The 13,518-nt window shown below is 50.6% G+C and overlaps 1 long non-coding RNA gene across 1 annotated transcript; it reads right to left on the bottom strand.

The window, feature by feature from the left end:
• Positions 1–489: 489 nt before the first annotated feature.
• LOC134473879 (uncharacterized) lies at positions 490–4,066 on the bottom strand. Its single transcript, XR_010044359.1, has 4 exons — positions 3,712–4,066; positions 2,344–2,470; positions 1,626–1,801; positions 490–1,121 (listed from the first exon to the last, which is right to left on the bottom strand). It is a non-coding gene; the product is annotated as an uncharacterized LOC134473879 (long non-coding RNA).
• Between the last annotated feature and the right edge of the window lie 9,452 nt (positions 4,067–13,518).

The raw sequence follows: 13,518 nt of genomic DNA, 5'->3' as shown, positions 1-13,518 counted from the left end.
AGCTGGGTTAAGCTGCGGGTAAGGAAATTGTGGGGCCTCTCAGAGCCCACTGAAGCGGGGGGCTGCTGCCCGCTCTGTCTCTCCGCCTCCGTGGTCTGACCAAGCTGCACTCAGAATGCTGTGGCTGTGAGGCCAGAGACCCAAGGGTGGGAAGGGAGGACAGGACACATGGGCTGGGCATGAGGGACAGGTGAGAAGTATCTGCAAGAGAGAGAAAGGAAGGCTCACACACACATCAAAGGCTCGTGAGAGTCAGTGCTGTGTGACTAGAACACAGGTCTTTAAGGAAGGTGCAGGCCAATAGCTAAATCCTGGAAGTAGGCTATGTGCCCATCTGTAAATGAACAGGTAAAGAAAATGTGGTATTTATGCACAATGGAGTATTATACTGCCACAAAGGATAAGTTGGAGTCATTTTTAGGAAAATAGATGCACCTTGAGATCATAATTTAAACTGAAATAAATCAGACACACAATTTAAATACTGCATGGTTTTTATTTTGGGAAACCCAAAAAGATAGATAATAGGAAACAGAGAGATAGAAGTCTTGCAAATAGGAAGGGGACCAAGAGATGAAGGTAGGGGTGAAGATGTGTTCTGCACATGTAGCAGCTCCCACAAGGAAGGTGATCTTTATGTACTCTAACAATGTGAAAAACAAAAATTGAAAAAAAATGAAGAATGTGATGCATGGCTGAGGAGGCTGCCAAGGTCTTGGACCGTCACCCTGAAGCCCAGTCAAAGAGCTATGGCAGGAGGCGCAGGGGCCGTGTGTGTCTACCCCACTCACCCTGTCCGCTGATGGTGGCCTCGAGGGGCTGCAGGGCGGGGACAGACACAGATTTGGGGTGCAGGACTGACCTGAAACAGCATAGAGGGCTTGGAGAAAGGTGGAGGCCGGTCATCTGTGAAGCCGGGACCAGGCAGGGAGCCAGAATGATCAGAGGAAGACAGGGCTTGGATCTCCGGCAGGAGCTGCTGGGCCATGAGCCGAGTTCTGAGACGGGACAGGGAGCTGCTGCGCAGGGCTGAGGCCGGAAGCCCGCTGAGGGTAAAATCTCACATTGCCACTTGGAAAGCCCTTTCACCACAGCAGAGGAGTCCCATGAAATCCTGGACCCTATGGAGATATGCGGATTGGTGGGGGACGCTGGGGACAAAGGGCAGGGCCTTGCCCATGCCAGGCAGTCTTCTTCCACTGAACCACATCCTCAGCCCCGTTTTATTCTTAACTTTGAGATGAGGTCTTTCTTTCCGCTTCAGCTTTCCAAGTAGCTGGGATTATAGGTGTGCACCATCTCATCTCAGGAGGAGTGCAAGGAATCAGACAGCCCCAGGCGACCGGGTCACACTGGCCCCGCTCACCCTGGGTTGTTCCCACCCGCTCTGGGGATAACCGTGAGCAGAAGCCACAAGGAGTGCTCCAGCCAGGTGCCTCAGTCTACCCCCGAGAGTGCAGCCGAGGGGTCTGGGCTTAGAGAGGGGTGTCTAGGCTTAGAGACCGGTGTCCGGGCTTAGAGACGGGCGCAGGCCGACTTCCAGCTTGCACCGTGGGCTTAGCTGAGGCCTGGGCCTCCCACCTCACATCCTTGAGTTCGCAGGAGACCAAGGGCAGAAGCCTTACTCAGTGTGGGCTTCACGGTGACCATCAAAGTCTCCGCCCTCAGCTAATGACCACTCTGGGCTCTTCAGCGTTTGTCTCAGCAGCCCAGGGGCAGCAGTGGCTCCTGATTGCTGGGTATGTTTCTGGGATGGGGGGCGGCGGGGAGCTGGCAGACAGCGGTTCCAGACAGCTTGGCTCTGAAACACAAACAAGCAGAAACCAGTCACTCCCCTTCCAACCTGCTGGGCCCTAGGAAGGCGGCAGGGTGGGGCCGGGGGAGGATTTCAAACAAGGGCAACATTTACTAGGCTCCTCCGACCTGTGCTAGGATAGTTATTACTCAAATAACTGTTTTGGCTGTTACAAGTGTGTAATTTCTACCCCTGAAGGAACATGTTCTCAGATCCCCTGCAGCTCATTTTGTTAATGCAAAGAGAAGTCAAGGAAGGACTTCAGGCAAGGTCTCACCCAGGTCCTGGTACCCTGAGGGATTCTAGGCTCTGCAGAAACAGCCTCCAAGTGTAGGACAAGGAGAACCCTTCAGAAACAAGGTTAGGGCTTTGTTTGTCTCTCCACCCTCTCCTTAAAATGGTTATTGTTGTCCCCAGGAAGCTTCCATGCCAAATCTCTGAATTCTGGCCCTGCCAAGGCACTGCAAACTGTGTTAGCCAGCTTCTGTTACTATTACAAAATACCTAAGGCAGTCACCTTATACAGTTGGGAGGTTTTTTCAGCTCACCTTTTTAGAGGTTTCAGTCCATGGTTACTCACTCCTTTGGGCTCATAATGTGGCAGCTCATCATGGCTCATTCCCATCTTCTGGTTCCCTAGATCTCTGAGGGCTTCAGTGGGTGGCTATGAAATTCCTGAAGCAAAAGCAATGTGATTCATTTTCACTTGAGAGAAATTAATGCAAAATCATAAAGTGCTTGTGGGGGCCGAGAGGAAGGAAAGCTGTCTCAAAATTGGCAAGTTTGTATAATTTACTCATTTACCCACAGGCTGTACAAGGTCCTGGAGCTGCACACAGCAACCGTCAGGAGGCAGACGGTTGTGACAGTGTGTGTTAGCAGGGTGACAGGGTGCTAAGGCAGGACACACAGGATGTGAAGCCCTGCTGGAGGGTATCAGGAAGAGGCCTGGGAAATGGAGGATTCAACAGCATCTAAGAGCAGTAAGTACAAAGCGGGGCCTTAATCCATTTTCTGTTGCTATCACAGAATGCTTGAGATCTGGTAATTCATAAGTAAAAGAGGTTTGTTAGGGTCATGGTTCTGGAAATCCAAGAATGTGGCACCAGACCTGTGGGGCCCCTGCGAGGCCCCCATGGTGAGATGTGGAGAAGGAGCAGATGTTTGGGGAGTAGTGAAGAGTTAAAGAGGGTTCCCGGCCAGGTTCTTAACAACTCACTCCTGGTAGCCGGACCTCTGGGTCTTGCCACATCCCAGCCTCAGAGAAAGAGCCCACTCCCTGGAGAGGGCTTTAGTCCACCTTGAGGACCCAGTCCCCTCTGATGGGCTCAACACTGGCCGGGATGTGGTTCAGTGGCTGAGCACTCATGTAGCAGCCAGAGGCCTGGATTCCACCCCCAGTGCTGAGGAAATAAAAACAGAAAAATAAAAGCAGAGCAAACGGGCTGCACAGCAGGAAACTGCAGGGAGGACGCACAGACGTGCGCAGCCCTGGGGAAGGTCAGTCTGCAGCCTGTCTGACTGGCCTCAAGGGCAGTAAGTCTGCCCAGGCCTGCCACCTGCCCCTCTGCTGAGATGGTGCTGGGGGAGGAGGTGGGGGAGCACAGACCCCCTACCACCGCTCTGATCGAGGTCTAGAGCTGGGAGAGGGTGACATCGTCAGGAATCAGCGCCACAGGCTGGATGCCTACCCTGCGTGCCTGGCTAGAACAAACCATGCAGGGCCTATGCCCTGCCCAGCCCAGGACGAGTCCTGCTCCTGGCGTCATCCTATTGAAGTTTCCTCTTCCCTGCACCCCAGGTCTGTGTGCGTAAGTCTGATAAGCCCCGATCCATGTACGTGACCTTGGAAGTTGCACACGTCATCCTCTGTAGCATGCTAAAAATAACCAATCCAACCGCCGCTGCTGTCTCACCTGCCAGGCAGAAGTTAGCGAGCTGGGGCTTCGCCAGGGCAGGTTAGCAGAGGAGGCCTATCTGCTGGTTTCCAGGAACATCAGGAGGCCACACTGTACCACAGAGAAGGAGTCAGGGAACCTGAGAGGTGGAGAGCACAAGTACTTTCTGGATAGCCGTGCACCAGGCTCAGTTGCTTCACTGTCTCCTGGTTTAAAGAGGAAACTGATGCCGGGAGCAGTGGCCACACCTGGGGGTGCTGAGGCAGAAGGATCCAAAGTTTCAGCTCAGCCTGGACAACTTAGCAATTTAGCTGTGACCCTGTCTCAAAATAAAATATAGAAAGTGGATGGGGATGTAGCTCAGTAAAAAGGCCCTGGGTTCAATCCTTAGTACCACACGCACACACACACACACACACACACACACACACACACACAAGAAAAGGAAACCAGGGCTTGCACACCAGCACAGTTGGAGGGGGTGAACATGAATGCTACAGGGTCACACCTGCTTGTGCATGTACGCACTCTCCCTTCTGGAAATGTCACCTCCTCCAGCCAAACCAAGCGCTCAGGCTGATCCCATAACCAGCATTATCAGGCTGCAGAAAAAGGAGGGGTCCCCTTCCCAGGCTGTCATCCTTCCCTTTGTCTCCGCCCTTCCGGTTGGGAGTCATCAGCAACTTTGGGACATGCAGTTCATTTCCAGGGCAAACGTTCTGAATCACCTTTGTTTTTGTTTTTGTTTTTCCTTAAATCTGGGTGTATGGCTCTTTGGTAGAGCACTTGCCTAGCAGGTATAAGGTACTGGGTTATACCCCATCATCACTGCCAGCCAAAAGCGTGTGGAGGCAGGATGGGCTAAGCATGTGTGAATTGCCAAACAGGCAGCAGATGTATGTGTTTTCTTCCTTGAAAGGCCCTCATCTGCAAGACATAAAATGAATGCATGATACAGCAGAAGAACCAGGCTACCAATAAAATCTTTCCAAGCTGCAAATGTAAAAATTTGTAACACTTTATCCCACATGCAGATACTCCTAGGTAACCCTAGAACTTGGAATTTTCCAGTGACAGAGACATGATATCATTGTACTTCTGCTTTGTGTTATTTAGCTTTCCTGTCCCTGAGACACAAAACCTGACACCACAATTCAAAGAAGGAGAGATACAATTTGACCTATGGTTTGAGGGGATTCAGTTCATGGTCATCAAGCTCCAAAGCAGAAAAATCATGGTGGAAGAGCAGGACATGGAAGATGCTCAGTCCATGACAGTCGGAAAGCAGGACAGGGGACAGTGCCACGGTGGAACAGATGAGGGAGCAGATACAGCACCTAAGCTCACAGAAGGCTTTCCTAATCAGCTAGCACTCTTAATCCAGTCAAATTCACATGTCACTATTAATCGTCACAATCTGCCCCTTGTCAGCTTGACAACCAGACCCATCTCCTGAAATCATATTTAGTCTCCAAACTGTCCTAATCCAACGAGGGGACTAACCCTAAATCACACCCTTAACCCATGTTCACATACCCTGTATCCAGTCACCTCCAAAAAAGCATACCAGCCATAACAGATCCCAATTTTATCCATAGTTCCTTTTGGGCAAAAATTTAAGTTTTTCAAATTTTTCTGCTCTGCTTTTTATCCCTGATTCACACCATTAATTTGGTTGAAAGCAGCCAGTAAGTGGTATTCATACCATAGCCTGAATGCTGGCTACTTGAAATTTCCTCCAATTAATCCATTGGTCCATAGCCCTTAAACTCAGTCTCCTGCAAAGCTTCAGAATATGTGCAAAATGAAACAAATATATATATCTAGTCCAACACATCATCTAGTCCAACTCCTAAAAGAATCCCCATTTCCATCTGAAACCTCTTGAGCCTGGCCTTTAGTGTCCACATTCCTATCACCATGCTGGTCTTCTGAGCTGAGACCACAGTCACCCATCAAGCTCCGCCTATAGCATTTTAGGGCCTCTCTAGCCCATATCACCAAACCTTTGCAAACTGCTGTAAACTAGCTCCAAAGACTTCTGAACCACATGGTCAAGTACAGTCACAATGATCCCATTTTTCTGATATCATTTTCTGTATTCATCAACTTTCCTGTCACTGAAACAAACCAACCATTTACAGCTTAAAGAAGGAAAACCTCATCTGGCTTACAGTTTGAGGGGATCCAGTCCACAGTCAGCTGGCTCCAATGCAGACACAAGGTGGAGGGTGCTTAGTTCGTGGCAGCTGGGAGCAGAGCAAGGGAACAGCACAGGAGGACGGAGGCGAGGCCAGGCACGGTACCCAAGGAGACACTTCCGGGAGGTGGCGGAGTAAAGACCGTAGGGAGGAGCTCGCCCTCACCCCCAGATGGGGCAGATAACATGAAGAAGTTGGGACGGAAGCCTTTTCAGAAGCAAGAGCTTAAGCTTTAGAGTTAGATTTACTTTTTCCCTAAACCTGATTCCTTTTCTGTAAAATGGCTATGATAATACCCAACCAAAAAAAAGTTATTAAAATAATAGCTTTATGCAAAATACTTTACACTGTTATTATGTTTATGTGTTTTCACTTTTCTCCTCCCCACACCGGTGAAGTGATTAGGGCTTAATTATTAAGCAACTTGCCCAAAGCCACACAGTCAGTAAATGCAGCAGCAGAGCCGAGGTCAGCCCCCAACTGCTCCCCACCTGCCTGCTTTTAGCCACCATGTGACGCTGCCTCACGCTTCACCTCAGACGGTGTGGTTCCCGGTGGCACCACACTCTGGCCTCAGAAATCCAAGTGCCTGCCTCAAGCAAGGAATGAGACACCTCCTGTCTTAATCATTCTGGGACAGACATCCCCTCTCCCGCCCTCCGCCCTGATGCTGTAATGATGGGTCGGGCAGCCCTTGCCACCTGACTTGCTGCCGCAATGCTGCCAGTAGGTACCCAGGCCCTGGAAGGCAGGGCTACAGGCTCCCTACCCTCAGCAGTCCTCTGGTACCTTCAGAGCTACGTCCTCAGCACTGTGGGGCAGGTACCCTGTCCTCACGTAAACACCTCTGGGGTGTGTGGGGACAGGGAGCGGGCAAACAACTCGCTTCCTCTCTGTGGATCCTGCCCACACCAGGTGCAGGTGCCTGAGGTGCAGACCCTGCTCAGCCCTGACGTCACCTGAGGCAGCTGGAGGGAGGTAGGGGCAGGAGCAACCTCACGATGTCTGACATTTGTATGAATTTCGCCTACTTAGCTTTGAGCACAAGCTGTAGTTTTGATAGAAAACAACTTCAACAGTGATACACAATGAATATCGTTATCTTCTTACAATGGATATTGATTTCAATTACGCCCAGTGAATGAGACATCTTTTTCATGGTAGCTCCTTGTCACATTATTCACCTTCAATTCAGCTACTTTTCACGCATTTACTGATTTTTTTCCAGCTCAGTGCCTGGCTGGCAAGTGCAAGGTTGTGAGTTTGATTCCCAGAACAAAAAAAAAAAAAAAAAGGGCACAAGAATTTTTTTTAAATCTGAAATATATTTTTCATAATACATTGTTAAAAATTCACGACATAAAAATATCATATGTCAACATTAACTCATAATTCCTTCCCTATAACTGTCGCTTTGAGAGGTTTTTTTCAGACTTCCTGAATTTTAATGCATACATAAATATAATCAATATGAAATTGGTCATTTAAATATACTGTGCTGAAACTTACTTTTTTTCTTTGACATTCCATCAGAGGACAACTATCCATAGCCATACATGCAAATACAAGCATAATTTTTAATAACTTTTTAGTATTCTGTTGAATATATAAGCACCCATTTTTAAAAAAATCAATACTATGTTAACAGATATTTAAGCTATTTTCATGTTTGCTATTCTAAACAAGACAAAAACAGACATTCTTATCTGATTATTTACTTAAGATAAATTCCCAGAAGTGGAGAAGCTGGGCCAAAGGTTGCATATTTTACATTTTGATGTCTATTTTAGGCCACCTTCTAGAGAGGAGCCTAGTAAGGAAGTCCTGTGTAAAGAAGGCCCCTTCTCCTGTGGGTTACGGCAAAGGGTTACACTCCACTCTCCACGCCAACCGTGCCACTTCATCCTGGAAAGACACCTCTGTCACGCCTTCTTGTGACTCACCCCAGCCCAAAGCCAAGCAAATCCTTGAATTAGGACAAATTTTAAATTCCAAGCATTTCCCCTTTCAGTTTGTAGGAACCTCTTTACTTCTGTTAATTTGCAAAGGAGTGGGAAAAATAACTGCAAAGGGCCACTTAGTTCTTATCTTCCTAAAACGCTCTTTTTCGAACCTGGTTTAGTTCTTAGCCTCCAAAAAAAAAAAGTTCAGTTCTGAATCTAGCATTCAAGATTTTGTACATGCAGCTCTCAAGCTATCTACCTCCTAAAAAACCCCATTTTTCTCAAATGAGATAGAAGTTGTTGCTTTTCAAGCATGTTACGATTTCCTGATTTATGTCTCTGTCATTAAAAAGCTGCAATTCTTTGTTGATTATTATATGCCAAACACCAAACTAAGTGCTTTAGATAGGTATTTTAGGTAATTCTTACAAAAATCCAATGAGGTAGATACTGTTTCTCCACATCCTACATATCAAAAAATGAAGCTCTTCACCCGAAACCACATGGCTGCTCAAAGATGAGCCCCTGTTGGCAACAGGGTCATCCTGCCTAACCCAACCTTTCCGAGTTTCATCTCTCTCCTGCACTGCCTGATACCCTGCCCTCTCCAGCTCCCGACAACCCAAATCCTCCAGGGTCTCGGGTGCAGCTCAGTGGTGCAGCATGAGCTTGCAGACTCAGTCCTGGGGTGAATCAACATAAAAGGCAGATGCCATCTCTCTACTGCGCCCCCACTTCCGGCCACCTGGGAGTTCCCTTGACTCCTTCTGAATCTGCTCTCAGGAAAGCTGAAGGTCTCTGTTCCCTTGTCACCAGCTGGCCACCCCTCTGCTGGGTTAATTCCTTCTGCTGCTCAGCCCCTCACTGGGGCCTGCCATGGGCAGGGCCAGGCCCCACCAAGTACTGACTTGACTTTTAGGGACTCGAGACTGGTGGTGCTTTCAGCGAGATTGTGAGCAGGGTCTGGGTGGGCACCCATTCTGCCCCTGAGACTCTGATTGAGGATGCCTTGCGAAAGGACAGTAGTGTAGAAGGAGGGGCAGACCACAGATCCCTCCTTCACCCTGTGCACCACCTGTTCTAAAATTCCTTCCTTCCTGCTCCAAAGCACCTCTGTTACCAGAAGGCTGCTCTGGCCAGATCCTTTATCTCTGTGTCCTGTCTACTTGGAGAAAGACAAACAGCCCAGCAGGCCCCGGAAAACCCCACCTATGTTCTCTCAGCATGAGCTCCCGGGCAGAGTTTATCTTATCTTCCAAACAGCCCAGATGTGGGGCACACGCCTGTTATGCCCACACTTGGGAGGCTGAGCCAAGAAGATCGCCCTGAATTTGGGACCAGCTACATAGCAAGACCCTGTCCCAAGAACAGACAGCTAGGGTCCGCCTTGGGGTACAGAAAGCAAGAAAGAGACAGGACCCTGGATCACAGAGCAACAGGAACTGTTCAGCGTCACTAGGGGGATAGGGCTGAAGCAGATGGAGTGCAAACTCTGAATGCACCGAGCCATTGGTCCTTTGGCTTACTCCTCTGCTTCCAATTGCCTCCATCACACACACACACACACACACAATCACACCCCCTCCTTCCTCACTCTCCTGACACAAAAACCCATGGAGGCACAGATGTGTGAGAAAAAGCCCAGAAAACCACCTTTCACAGAGGTAACCGGTGTCAGAAGCCTCTAACCACCAAGGTGTAGTCCGAAAGCTTCAGCAGGACTGACTCCTCAGCCACCTGCCACCAGGGCCTAAACAACTTTTCCAGGTTGTTTTCAATTGGCCTGAAGCCCCCTCTTCGAGAAAAAAAATAATGGGCAGAGGAGACAGTTTTGTGGCCTTCAGGGGGCCCGCATTTGGTGTGATGCTGTGCATGTCCCTTCTCGAGGTCTGCAATTGCTTTTAAACCAGGGACCCCGCTTTTTCACTCTGTACAGAGCTGTGAAAATGATGTAGCTGGCCCCCCAGGGCTACAGGAAACCTAGTTTCCGGGAATAGGATGAGGACAGAGCTGGGGCTCAGCTGAGGCCAACGTGGCTGGAGCTGGCAGGGACTGCCAGGCCCATGGTGAGAGCTGCACTGGCCATGCACAGGCCCGTGAGCACACGAGCAGCAGCTGGGGGCTGCACCATTTCCTGCCCACCCAGTCCGAGTCACCAAAGCCCAGGCAGCACAGAGAATGGTGCTGTGGTCACACCGTCCAGGGCCAGCAGTGTCTGCTCCCCCAGCTCTGAGTGTGAACCAGACAGATGGAGGCTCACAGCCACACTCTGGAGCCACAGAAAGGGCAACGCCAAGGTAACTGATGCTGAGTGCTGGGCGCTGGGTGCCTCCAGCCACTGGAGACTGGGACTCAAGAGCACAGGGCTGAGCCCACCTTGGAGAGCAGCCATCCAAGAAGCCCTGCCACTCCTCTGGGGAAGCTGGTCTGACAAAGGCCTTCTTGAAGCTCTGGCTGGGTCCTTGCATCCTGATGTCAAGCCCAGAGCCCAGCCCAAAGGAAGCTGGGAAGGAAGGAGAAAGAAGGGCAGGAAGGATTTCCTAGGCCTCACTATTCAGAACAGACCCTGGGTGACCACCTGTCTTCTAAACCGTCAGATTCCACCACTACTGTTTCACTCCTTAGAGAGTGTGAGTCTTGAGACACCCCCGGAAACTCCACCCCTGTGAAAAGTGACACTATGACCTCACATGGGCGGGTGCCCAGAGAGGCAGGGGAGGCTGGGGACAGGCCAGCAGGAAAGCACAGGCTGCAGCAGGATGGCAGTGACGACAAACCACACACATACCCAGCCCTGGGCAGAGAGAGAAAGCAAGCAGCCACTGAGGGCTGCGGGGGGCATCTGGGGCGCCAAGCAGCCACGGAACTGCTGTTTGCTGCCTTCCACTTCTCTTAAGCTCCTTCCAGTCCCGTTTTGCTATCCTGAGCCCCCGATTCCTCCTCACTTCCTGTGTCATCGCAGAGGGTGGACCCTCAAGGAGAAGAGGACAAGCATGCCTCCCAGTACTGCCGGCCCTGCAGGTGCCTTAGCGCTGTGGACAGGGGCCGACGGTGGTGGGGCTCATACACTGACAGGAAACCCAATCCCGGGCACAGAATGTGACATCAGGAGGCTCACTGAAGAGAGGATCAGGCATCAAACCAAGCACCCATCACGTGGCAGTTGTTATCAGTAGTTTTATCGTAATTCAGAACTCATAATTCAAAGTGTGCCCTCTCACCCGCAGCAGCTGCCCCGGGATCAGCTGATCAGCATCAGACTGTGTACATGCACGCGCGTATACACACACACACACACACACACACACACACACACATGTACGCATGCATATGCACACACACTCCGCTCCCAGTGCACAGCCTTGGCTTTCCAGGGCTGTGTGAGAGAGTGGGGGAGCCCCTGCAGGGCTGGCAGTCAGGGAAGGCCCCCTGGGGGAGGTGGCACCTAGCAGAATGGGGCTGGGGCACCTGAGTAATGGGGGACCAGATTTCTCCCTTCTCCACAAATACCTCCCTGTTCCCCTGCTGCTTCCTATTAAAGTTTCTTGGTATCTACCTAAAGAAGAAAAGGCATTTATTTTCCTAGGAGTTGTAGGGATCAAAGTGGTCTCAAGTGCCCCAGAATTTCCAGTAGAATCGGTGGTGAGGCTGAAACACTCCTGTTCCTCTCCACCCAAGGGCAGCTACCCTAGGGGTGCTCTCCAGGCCCCTTGGTGGCCCTCTCCCTTCTATTGTCCACCTGAACGAAAGTCATGTCCTTGGAACAGCTTCCTGCAAAACAGGCTCACCCATAATCCAGCTTCTTGGGAGACAGAGGCAGGAAGATCACAAACTTAAGGCCAGGGTGGAGAACTTGGTGAGACGTGGCCTCAAAATTTTTAAAATATTAATCAATCAAAAGGGCTAGAGATACGGCTCAATGGTAAAGTGCCCCTGTGTTTCGCCCCAGTACTGAAAGGAAAAAGAAAATAGCGTTTCTTGCAGTGACCATAAAAAGACAACCTCCTTCTCAGGAAGCTCCTGGGATATAGCACAACTCCCCCCCCCACACACACACACACAAAGGAGGCGCCTCCTGGGAGGAGGGGGTGCTTCAGGGATGGCCCTGGGGATGTACCCAGCCCATCCCTGTAGTCCTTGCCCGCCCACTCACCTGGCTGAAGGCCTGCCCTGCACTTGCTACCCGGGACGGGGCCTCTACTAAGAGTCAGGTTCCAGGAGCAGAGCCACCATGGGAGCGGCCAAAGAGGGTGTCCTTGCTCAGGGAAGCACAGCAGCCTGAGGACAGGAGGAGACTGCCCGGAGGTTGGGGGGCAGAGACAGTGGGAGTGGCGTGGGCTGAGGTCTGGGAAGAGAGCCCTAGAGTTTCTAGATCAGAGGGCTTCTCGAATGGGACAGAGGGAACCACCAAAGGGTGCTCGGCAGAGGCAATGAGCCAGATTTACGTTTTAGAAAAGGGCAGGCAATCGTAGGAGGGCCCGGCGAGGGATGAGGGACAACTGAGCCAGGGCCGTGCAGATGGCAGGGATGGAGGGGTGGGTGACACTGAGGAGGAGGCTCCACAAGGTTGGTGACTTGCTGGGTGTGGAGAGGGTGATGCCAGCCTGGGGCTCCAGCCACAGGAAGGATGGGTGAGCCCCTCAGCAAAGGCAGCACATCCAGGACAAGGAACAGGTTGGCGGGGAGCAGTAAGACCCTCACCTCTGAACCCAGTGGGCTGCGTCACAAGTCAGAAAGGCAAGAAGGCTTTTGGATACCATGCCTGGGTCTCAGACGTTACAGATTTAGAAGACAACAGCAAATAGAGGCATGAATGAAGTAATGCAGTGGGTGAACAGCACAGAGGGTCACCATCCTACAACAGACAGAGAAAGGAGAAGGTAAAAATGGGGGGACTTGAGACAAGCATCCAGAAAGAGAAAAGAAAAATAGGGTGGGGGGAGTGAATGCTTCAGGGCTTTTCTACACATAAGAAAGAAAAAAAAATTCAAACCAGCTTAAACAAGAAAAGAGATTAAAAGGTATAGGAGACTGGAAACGCGGATCAGAGCGGGCTTCAGGTTCAATTTGACTCAGCTGTTGAACCCACAGTGTCAAGGACCCAGGTTCCTTCTGCCCTCTGGCCCTGCCTTCTTAGGGACTAATGTCACTCTTAGGTCAGCTGCCAAAACTCCTGGTTTCTTACTTCAGCCTCCAAACCAAGGAAAAGAGGCCTTTTCTCCCAGAAGTTTCTCTGAAGAACAAAGAAAGTTTTTACTCAGAAACTGCCAACAAACGTTTTTCCCAAACCCACTGGCATGCATTTGTTCACACCCCACCCTAGGAAGAATGTCTGTAGTTCCCCTCAACTTATGCCAAAGTCAATTCCAGGGTGGGGCTGGGTTTCACGGGTGCTCACAGATAGAAGTCCTCAAATCAAAAGCAGGGAAGCCAGGGATGGAGCTCAGTGGCAGAGCAGGCTCCTGACCTGCAGGAGGCCCTGGGGTTAAGCCCTAGCCCTGCAAAACACGCAAATGAAACAAAGACAAAAATACCCAACAGGCTGGTTTCCGGATTACCAAAAGCTGGAAAGGGTGGATGCTGGGGAAGCCAAAGGATGGATGCTGGGGAGCCCAAAGGATAGATGATGGGGAGGCCATCACAGTGCTGAGCAACGCAGATGAAAATTTTCAAGAAGGTGG

This window comes from Cavia porcellus, unplaced genomic scaffold (assembly GCF_034190915.1).
Source record: "Cavia porcellus strain 051 isolate PalLab524CR breed Dunkin Hartley unplaced genomic scaffold, mCavPor4.1 scaffold_29, whole genome shotgun sequence".
Classification (NCBI taxonomy): Eukaryota; Metazoa; Chordata; class Mammalia; order Rodentia; family Caviidae; genus Cavia; species Cavia porcellus.
This window is presented reverse-complemented; position numbering and strand designations above follow the sequence as displayed.